The sequence below is a fragment of the Marmota monax genome, unplaced genomic scaffold (assembly GCF_021218885.2).
Source record: "Marmota monax isolate L192 unplaced genomic scaffold, Marmota_monax_Labrador192_F-V1.1 WCK01_AAM20220418_F8-fsc00006, whole genome shotgun sequence".
In the NCBI taxonomy this organism is placed as follows: Eukaryota; Metazoa; Chordata; class Mammalia; order Rodentia; family Sciuridae; genus Marmota; species Marmota monax.
In genome coordinates, this window is record NW_026693712.1 from 28,748,005 (window position 1) to 28,757,738 (window position 9,734).

General features: G+C 31.9%; 1 non-coding gene across 1 annotated transcript; it reads right to left on the bottom strand.

Moving 5' to 3' along the window:
* Positions 1 to 8,991: 8,991 nt before the first annotated feature.
* On the bottom strand, positions 8,992 to 9,063 carry Trnam-cau (transfer RNA methionine (anticodon CAU)). Its single transcript has one exon. It is a non-coding gene; the product is annotated as a tRNA-Met (tRNA).
* Positions 9,064 to 9,734: the final 671 nt, after the last annotated feature.

The following is a 9,734-nucleotide window of genomic DNA, read 5'->3' on the forward strand; positions in this document are numbered from 1 at the left end:
AACTTGCAATCCCACTCAACAGTGTAAGTCATTCATTGTATCACCTCTTCATGCCTCCCCAAATGAGCTAATCTGAGACATATGTAAAGTTTTAAGCATGATTACCAGAGGTGAAAAGGTAAACTACAAGTCAGAATTTTGTTTCAGAATGCAATCATAGAAATATCTACAGTTAAAAACAGTTTGAGAGGTTATCCAGCATTAAAATTTTATTAATTCTGGATGCATTAAAATAGTCTTTATCTTAGTTCCCCCTTCCTGTTTTGATTCTAGACCAGATTTATTGAACACGATGTCAGGTGGTATTTATTAAAGGCATGTATGAACTATGCTCTTGGTCACAACATCTTATAGGTAACAAAAAGCAATAAAAGTGATATGAACAAAGAGGTACTAACCCTCCCACCCACCCCCCTTGCCTAATACAAGGCATTATACAGTCACTGCAATAAACTACCCCAAATTATATTCGTGGGCAAATGTGTCAGAAATTTGGACCCACTGTAAACACAGTAAAGAATATTTAATATTATGAATGGCTTAATATTTCAACATCAAACCTTATAAATAGTCACATTATGTGGAATAAATAATAATGCTAAATAGCCTCATGTTAACATTGGTCAGACTTATAACAAAATAAGCTAGGAAAGTGCTTTCCTATATAAAGTTCTATAAATTTTGGATTGTGGACAAAATTCATGAATCTGTATTTTCTTTTTTCTTTAGCCTGAAAACAAAGAATTAAGAAACATGGTCTCAAACTACCACTACTCAGTATGTTTTCATTTTTTACTTAGTTTTACTTTATTCTGCATGTGACACTGTGTATCTTTTCCTCATGACTATATTCTTTAAAAATAGAAAAAAAGAAAAGTTGAGAATTTATATATATATATATGTGTGTGTGTGTGTGTGTGTGTGTGTACACACCACTAAATGTGTAACAGGGATTGTCTAAAAAATTTTAACTTTACATTATTACTACTTTATAGATATTTTATTTATCTTTTATTTCACATAAGAATTTTATTTCACATAAGAATGCTGATTAATGATTGCTCATATTTTGAATTTTCTTGTGAGTCCTCATACAAAATTATAAATATCTTAAGGGATTATGATCATTATTTCTTTTATCACAAATAGCCAATAACCATATTGGTTATGTTGTAATAACTTTGCAATAAAACTTGTCTGGCAATTTGATAATATTCAATATTTTGATTGTTTAAAGTATTTTTCAAAGTATATAAGCAGAATCAATTATGTAAATTTTCATTCTTCCATTAATTTGAGTAGTTTAGAATAACTAAAAAGCAAAATCAAATTGGAAGGTATACAATTGTCTTCTAAAATTACCAGAATCATATTTTATTTATTTGAAATGTGGCCAAAGAATCAAATCACTTTCTTCTAAGTTCCTTCCTAAATAGGAATAAAAGCCTTAAATTAGGTTTTACCATAAAATGTTGGGATACATTAGTTTACTTGTATGAAAGAGTTAAGGACATTTTGTTAGCTGATAGGGGATTTTCTTAAAATCCCCAAGTTTCTGGTTAATCACCACTCTTCAACATAAATCACATCTACATGCTACCAAATAATACAAAGACAAATTCTGCTCCAAGGAGGAAACAGAACAAGAGAAAGAGGAAATAAACTATTTCAGAGGGCTATGCCACATAATGTTGGTATTTTATGTCAGTGGATAATGTCAGTGCCTTATTATATCATATAATGCATTGACATTGCAGGCTGAAGAACAGAGAGCAATAGCAGTAAAGCCATTTGATGCCGGTGTGAGCAATTGAATGGTTTAGGACCTCAATTTTTGATGGCTTAAGCTAAGGACATATTCTTTTCCCCACTCTTCCATTTCTTTTATTTTAACAGGTTTATTATTTGAAATAGCCACTGAAATCTTAAAGAAGTGCACCGAGAGCATTAAGTCTTAAGGTGAACCCTCAGAAATGATTTTCTTTAGTAGCTAAGGTAATTAAAATAGTTTATTTATGATGCACAAACAGGAAGGAACACTCAAAAAACACCTATGTTAGGGACCCTAAAATGTGCCATCACATTTCAAAAAGCTGTCACATAAATACATTTAAAATATATAACTGAATTCTGCCCATAAAATGTGAAGTGCTTAAATGTGCAAAAATAAATTACTGTCTTAAGTGGACATACATTTTTTCTTATGCAGTTCAGGTGTTATCTGAAGAGGACTATTCATGTAAATGATAATCTCAAATAGTTACCAGAAAGTAGAGGAACATTAAGTGTGGTTTCTTAAAGAAATAACCTTGGAATTCCTCAAGGATCAGTGTACTTTTAAATGGTTTGCTGCCAGAGCTTAGTTTAATTAATATGAAAAAAATATATTTATATATCATCTTAATGTCTTTAAAAGTTCTGTGAGATGGTTTTCATAATTGATATTAAATTTCTTATAAATAAGAAAACAATAGTATGAAAATTACAGAAAGAGTCATCAAGTTACATATTCATAAATAATGGTGTTCCACTTGAGGAATAAGCTTCCCACAGCATTGATTCTATCTACAAATAACTCATCACAAAATACTACACACTTGCCAAGCCTGTTTTCATAGCCTTTGGAAACAGAGTGCTTAATAAGTAGACTCATTATTGCTAATGGTAAATCAGTGAGATTAAATATTTCTATTAATCATTTCATTAATAAAACACAGGGCCCATTAAAGAACTATTGAACTGTTAAGTTCTAATATTTCAGAATCAGCATTTTATAAACATTTCGATTAGCACAGGTTGACAACATTCATAAAAGGTACAGCACACCACTGCTGCAGAATAGAAAAACATTCATTGGCCAAGTGAATAAAATCATGAAGAATACAATTTTCTTTAGGATATTTTAATGTAGAACAACATTAAGTATAAATATAACACAGATCTTCTATATATAGATTTCTGTGACCACATTCTATGTTTTGCAGCATTCAAGAATCATTTGAAGGATGGCATGCTATGATATTTACTAGCATACACTATCATTTTACTATTACTCTTAGATTGATCATGAGCCACTTGAGTGATATTTGAGCAGGTGAGGCTAAAGGAGGCAATACTTAAACACAAAAATAGTATAATAGCTTATGATAGCCTTCAGTAAGAATGTTCAACATATATAAGAGCTGAAAGATAAGAAGGGATAGAATGCATTTCAAATAGTGCTACAGAAGCACAAAATGGAAAAATCACAGACTAAGGGTGCATGAATGTATAGAGTGTGTGTGATCTCTTTTTAAGAAAACTTTACTTTTTGCTTATCTTTTATTTCCTCTTTTAACTGTCATCCAGGTTTATACACACACAAACACATACACGCAAGAACACACACATAAATTTTTTGAAGCTGAACATTTTAATGAAAAGGAGGAAATAATCCATTGGTACAGTTAATTTTGCCCTCAAGTTTTGCTTTGAATGCCTGTAACTTGTCAGGGAGTGCATATTAGTTTAAGGGACCTATGAAGCCACAGTATAAGAAAAACAGACCAGTCTCCTGGCAGAGGATTGAAGTAAAAGAGAGCCCAGGATTTCAAGAAGATGAGTAAATATCTGAATTCTAATCCCTTGTTTATCATAATGTTTTCTGTGTTGGAAGCACAACTTGATGAATCTTAGGTTTTGTATAACAGAAAGAGAAATTCAGGTGACTTATTGCCAGACTAGTATTTGTGCTGGCAATTGGGGTTTTCATTATGAAGTATATGGTGAGCCATTTGTTAATTAATACAGCATTGATTTGAAATAGGGAAATCAAAACCAAAAATATTTTTAAAAATTCAAAAGTAAGGGCTGGGGATGTGGCTCAAATGGTAGCACGCTCGCCTGGCATGCGTGCGGCCCGGGTTCGATCCTCAGCACCACATACAAACAAAGATGTTATGTCCGCCGAAAACTAAAAAATAAATATTAAAAAAATTCTCTCTCTCTAAAAAAAAATTCAAAAGTATATTTTTTACAACTATATATCTATAATATAAAACTATAATATATTCCTTGACTCTGTTTCCACAGAGAGGCATTCTATTCCCCCATCCCAAAATCTACATGCATTGTAACAGATCTAACTAATAGAAAATGGCAGAAGGGGCAAGATTCTTATCCCAGTTTAGGCATTCCTAAGATTGGCAGATTTCCCTTAAGTGTGTATAGGCCCTAGGCTACTGGGAAAGAAGTCCAATATCAGGTTGGTGTGTTCAGAGAAGTCTAATTCACAGGAAAGGCATCAGAGGGTGATTTATCTGGTGAAAAATAAAAGAAAAAGACCAAAGACCACTGAAGAGACAGACTCCAGTTGAACCTACTTCCATTAGAGACTAAGCACCCAGTTGGCTCTTTCTTAAATTTGTGAACCATAAGATGACTAACAAAATGAAATGGTTGTCTTTAGCCACATGACTTGAGGGTACTGTGTTACACAGCAATAGACAGCCAGAATGATGATAGCATGTCAATCCTCAGATTTTCAAAAAAAATTAATGTATAAAAGAAAACTGCAAATTAACATTATTTCTCCTTTCCTCCTGATATATTCTTTTCTTGTTTATAATAAGAATCTTTAACTGTAGTAAGCCATTGCAAAGTCACTCAAATAGTTAGACTTCCAATAAATGAAGCATGAAATATTGACATTTATGCTAGTAAACATTCCTTGGGGATGAATTTTACCACCTAGGAAAAGAACATTACATGTACCTGCTCAAGGCTTTTAAAATATAAGCCTAAAATTATTATCTCTATCATGGGCAATACTTTAATACAATTTGCTTTCTCTGTAGCTTATGTTTTCTTAATCTTATACAAGAAATTACATTTTTAATAGAATGGGGTGTTGAAAGGTAATATATATTTTAGAGATTATCTGTTTGTTTTCAATATGTGTGTGTGTGTTTCTTTGAGGATTTTGTGGGCAATAGATAATACTCTTTGTTTTATTAATTCAGAATATTGGTTTTCAATGAAATATTATTTCAAATGACTATCCACTTATTAACCCTCATCTTGCTATCATAGTGACTTATGGTGCATACACTCTATAAACAGATACAAATGTTGGGGAGAAAGAAATAAAATTATGGAATACAGCAAAATATTTTTGTGTGTAATGTTCTGCCACTTAAAAATATACTGGAGGTAAAAATGAGGATTTTTCAGTAACTAAATGGAAAGAGCATGCAATGTATCAGTAAGGTAAAGAAAAATAGTTAAGTAAAATGCAGATGCCAAATGTCCTTAGAGGATAAAATGTATACAATTATTCTTTTTATTTTTCAATTCTGATACCTAAATCAACCCAGTCAATGACCATTTACTAAAATTAAAATGCAGCATTTTTAATTGCTCTTCATTTATAAGGCTCAATTTTATAAGATCATGATATGTAAAGTTTCACAAACACTAGCCAATATCTAAATACTTTATGCCAAAGTATGTAGTTGAAAATGCTTACATTTTTCTCAATACTTAGTAATCTAGATTACTTCATTTAAAACTGAACGTCTTGATCAGTATAAAGGTATCATTATTTTAATTACATTTTACTTGATAAAAGATATTAAGATAAGAGTCATTGGGAAAAACCCTTCTAGATTTAAAGACTAATTCCACTGCTTCTTAGATCAGAGATATTGAGGAAGTAACTCAATTTCTCTGTCTTAATTTCTTCAACTATAAAATAAATTTAATAGTAATTCCTCATAGAGTTACTATAGAGATTAAATAAATTAGAACTTAAATCAGTTCCTAGAAAATAAGAATACTTATGTAAATATTAGCTCTCATCATTTTCATTATAACTATTATTATATGCATGCATAAGTCATAGTCAGGGATACCCTCACCCTAATATGCATTCTTAACTGAAATATCTTCAGTATTAGTAGCAACCAGATTTTGAGATTTTATGATATCTCAGAATTTCAGCTATAGTCCCCTAAGGTAAAAACAACAGGTACTAAGTACATCCCCATATTTGAAAGAGGAAGGAAGGGAGATGGAGACATTTTCTGCAGGATTTGCTAAGAGGTGACCAAATATACTGTGCAGATAGCAACACGTATACCCCATAGCTACACAGGGACAACTGGGAAATGTAAAGAGTTTCAGAAGAACATTGAGCCCTGAGTAAGAATTTTCCCTTCTTTTTGAGATCTGTAAAAAAGATAAAATGGTTGGGGAAGGACTTCAGAAGGAGTGAAGTCAAGCACCCATGAAGGAAAACCTTAGGGATGGAGACATTCACAGAAAGTACTAAAAATAATTGGGGTAGTGTTTTTAGATATTAGATGTCCCCCAAAAGTTCATACATAAGACAATGCAAGAAAGTTTAGAGGTGACATGATTGGGCTATGAGAGTTTAATTTAATCAGTGCATTAGTCCCCTGATAGGAATTAACTGGGTGCTAACTGTAGGCAGGTAAGGTGTGACTGTAGGAGGTAGTCATTGGGGCATGACTTTGTGCCATATATTTTGTCCTTGATGAAAGGAAAAGTCTCTCTCTGTTTCCTGGTGCCATATTCTTAGCTACTTCCTTTTCCAAATTCTTCTGGAATAATATACTTCCTCACCTCTGGCCAGAGCAATGGAATCAACCATCTACAATCTGAGACTTCTGAAAACATGAGCGTCAAAGTTTTTATGCTCTAAAATTTTTCTTGTCAGGTGTTTTGGTCACAGCAGCTAAAAAGCTGATTGTAACATGGAGTTACTTGCTAGAAGTAGAATCGAGCATCATTCATCTCGTTTTATAATTAGACATTGGTATTTTACCTTCTCTTCCATTTAAATGAGATGAAATTGATTAAAAGATGTAAAGTGTTTAGACCTAAAGAAGTGACTGTGTTAAGGTAACCTGTTCTGTCTTCTTACGATTCAGTAAGTATCTGTGACTTTCTGTCAACAGGATACTATAAGAGATGCTTAAGATGGGCTTTCCAGGGCCTTGCCAAGAGGACTCATGAATAGCATTGAAGACCCCAGGCAAGGAGGCTTCCAAGTTCCAACAGAACATGCCTGAGGACTTCTAAAGCACTCAAATGTGTGGTCCAAAAAATGAAGCTACCGGTGGATGCCAAATAACCAAGGAATTTCTTTTAGGGAGGTTGTAGCAGTAGTAATTAAATAAGAAGTTAATATTTTTATTTGCTTCCTCTGAAAGCAAGTTCAGCCTGTGAAATAGACCAGTTAAATTCTATTCATTCATCCACTAATTATTCATTTTTATTGTTAATAAATTTTTTTAAAATTTTAACTGATACATAATAATTATACATATTTATGGAACATCAAGTGATGATTCAATACATGTATACAACATTTGATGTTCAATTAGAGTAAATATATCTCCTAAAACATCTACAATTTCTTTACAGTGCAAACTACCAAAATCCTTCATTCTAGCTTTTTGAATCTATAATTTATTATTATTATTTATAATAACCTTACCATGCAACAGCACACCAGAATTTATTATTTCAATGTAACTTAGTATCCATTAATCAACTTTATCACATCCTTTGTTCCTCCTTAGTCTTCCCACCCTTTTGTAACTGCCATTCCTACTCTCACCTTCTATGAGTTCCAACTTTTGTGGGTTCTGTTTTTTGGCTACCATGGATAGTGCTTCAATGAACACAGAAGTGCAAATGTCCCTTCAACATAATGATTTCACTTCATTTTCTTTGGATATAAACTCAGGAATGGGATTGGTTGATCACATGGTAGTTCTATTTTTGGATTTTTGAGGAATGTCCATAATGTTTTCAAACACACACACACACATGACTATATTAATTTACACTCCTACCAACAGTATGCAAGGATGCCCTTTTCTTCAGATCCTTGTCAGCATTTGCTATATTTATTCCTTTCCATATTGAACATACTTACTGTGGTGAAATGGTATCTCATTGTGCTTTTGGTTTGCATTTCCTTGAAAATTAGCCATGTTGAAAATATTTTATACACCTATTGACCTTTTGTACATCTTCTTTTGAGAAATTGTTTTAAATCAATTGCTGATTTTGGGAATCAGTTATTTGTTTTCAGCTGTTAAATTTATGGAGTTACTAATATATTCTGGATATCAAGCCATTATTAAATATATAGTTTCCAAATATTTTCTCCCATTATGTAGGTTTTCAGTTAATACTGTTGATTATTTCCCCTGCTTTTCAGAAGTTTAATAATCTGATACAATCCTATTTTTCTAGTTTTGCTTTCGAGTTTTATTTCCATTATTTTACTTTATTCAGCATGTTTGCAGTATCATAAAATCATCAGAACACTTTAAACAACTTGTATCCATTTTAGCACAAAAAGAATAGTTCTCTATTTTTTTATATATAATAAAGGTAAACTCACTTCTCAAATGCATCTCATCTTTTATTTGAGTCATGTTCAGCCCTTGATATCTACTAGTTTAGTTAGTGGAGTCATCCATGTGAGACTGACACTTAAGACAATTTGGTATTGACAAGGACTGAAATTATCAAAGGACAAAGAACATTTTTTTCTAAAGCACGGGAAACCAAGAAGCAAATGAAAGGCAATAGTCTCTTGAAACATTTAGGCTAAAAAATACTAAACACACACACACACATGCACACACACACCAGACACATATATACACATATACATGCATATGATTGGACAACAATGATAAAATTTATATTTCTTCTTTTAATTTGCCTAAGCTCTGGGCTTATCCTTACATGTTTCAAAATGTGAGATAGCATATTTTTTCATTATCAACTGTCTTTATCTTGAACTAAAGATGTTAAAAATTATAGTGACAATTTATAAGGAATTTAAGAAACCATCTATAATGCCACTAGACCTCTAGTTGCAACTCCTTACTTAACAGTTTAAATGTGAAATTGCATGGTTGTTATCGAAATTCTCTTTGTAATAGTTTATGCTTTTTTTTTTTTTTTTGGTGGTGCTGGGGATTGAACCCAGGGCTTTTGCATATGAGGCAAACACCCTACCAACTGAGCTATGTCCCCAGCCCCTTTAATAGTTTATGCTTAAGCGACATAAAAAAATTTTGTAAAAATATTTCTCCATTGTTCTTTTACATATAAATTTTTAAAGAAAAAATGTAAAATAATCCCATAAATTTAGCAAAAAGAATTCAAAATCAGACTATAAATTAACATTAGAATTAATATTTTTGCTAAAAATGTTCAATCTAGATCCCCCAAAATTACAAGAAAAATATGCTTCTCTTTAACCTATATTTTATCATGTTACTTGTGAGAAAAGGCAATAAAAGAATAAATAATAATAAAAGGCAATAAAATATAGTAGAATTCTTAAGAATGAAAAAGTAGAGGGGTGAACAATATTTGAAGTTAGCATCTAGGAAAAGTAAAGTATCAAGACTTACATGAAACTCAGTTGCTGAAATTATAGGAGTGGAACTTGCCAATATGGAAGCAAAGGAAAATACTACTTTGAATCTTAATGTATATATTCATGTGAATAGACAAAAACAAGTATTTTCCAATGATGCTCCTTTCCCATGGGAACTATATGAAAGGAAGCTTTGAGCTTCCAGCATCCAAATGAAAAATGAAATTGAGAAGATGGCAGTTTCAACTTATAAAATGTGCCATTAAACATTCAGCATGAAGCCATTAAAATGCATGATGTTATTTAAGAGGAAGAGCCTAGT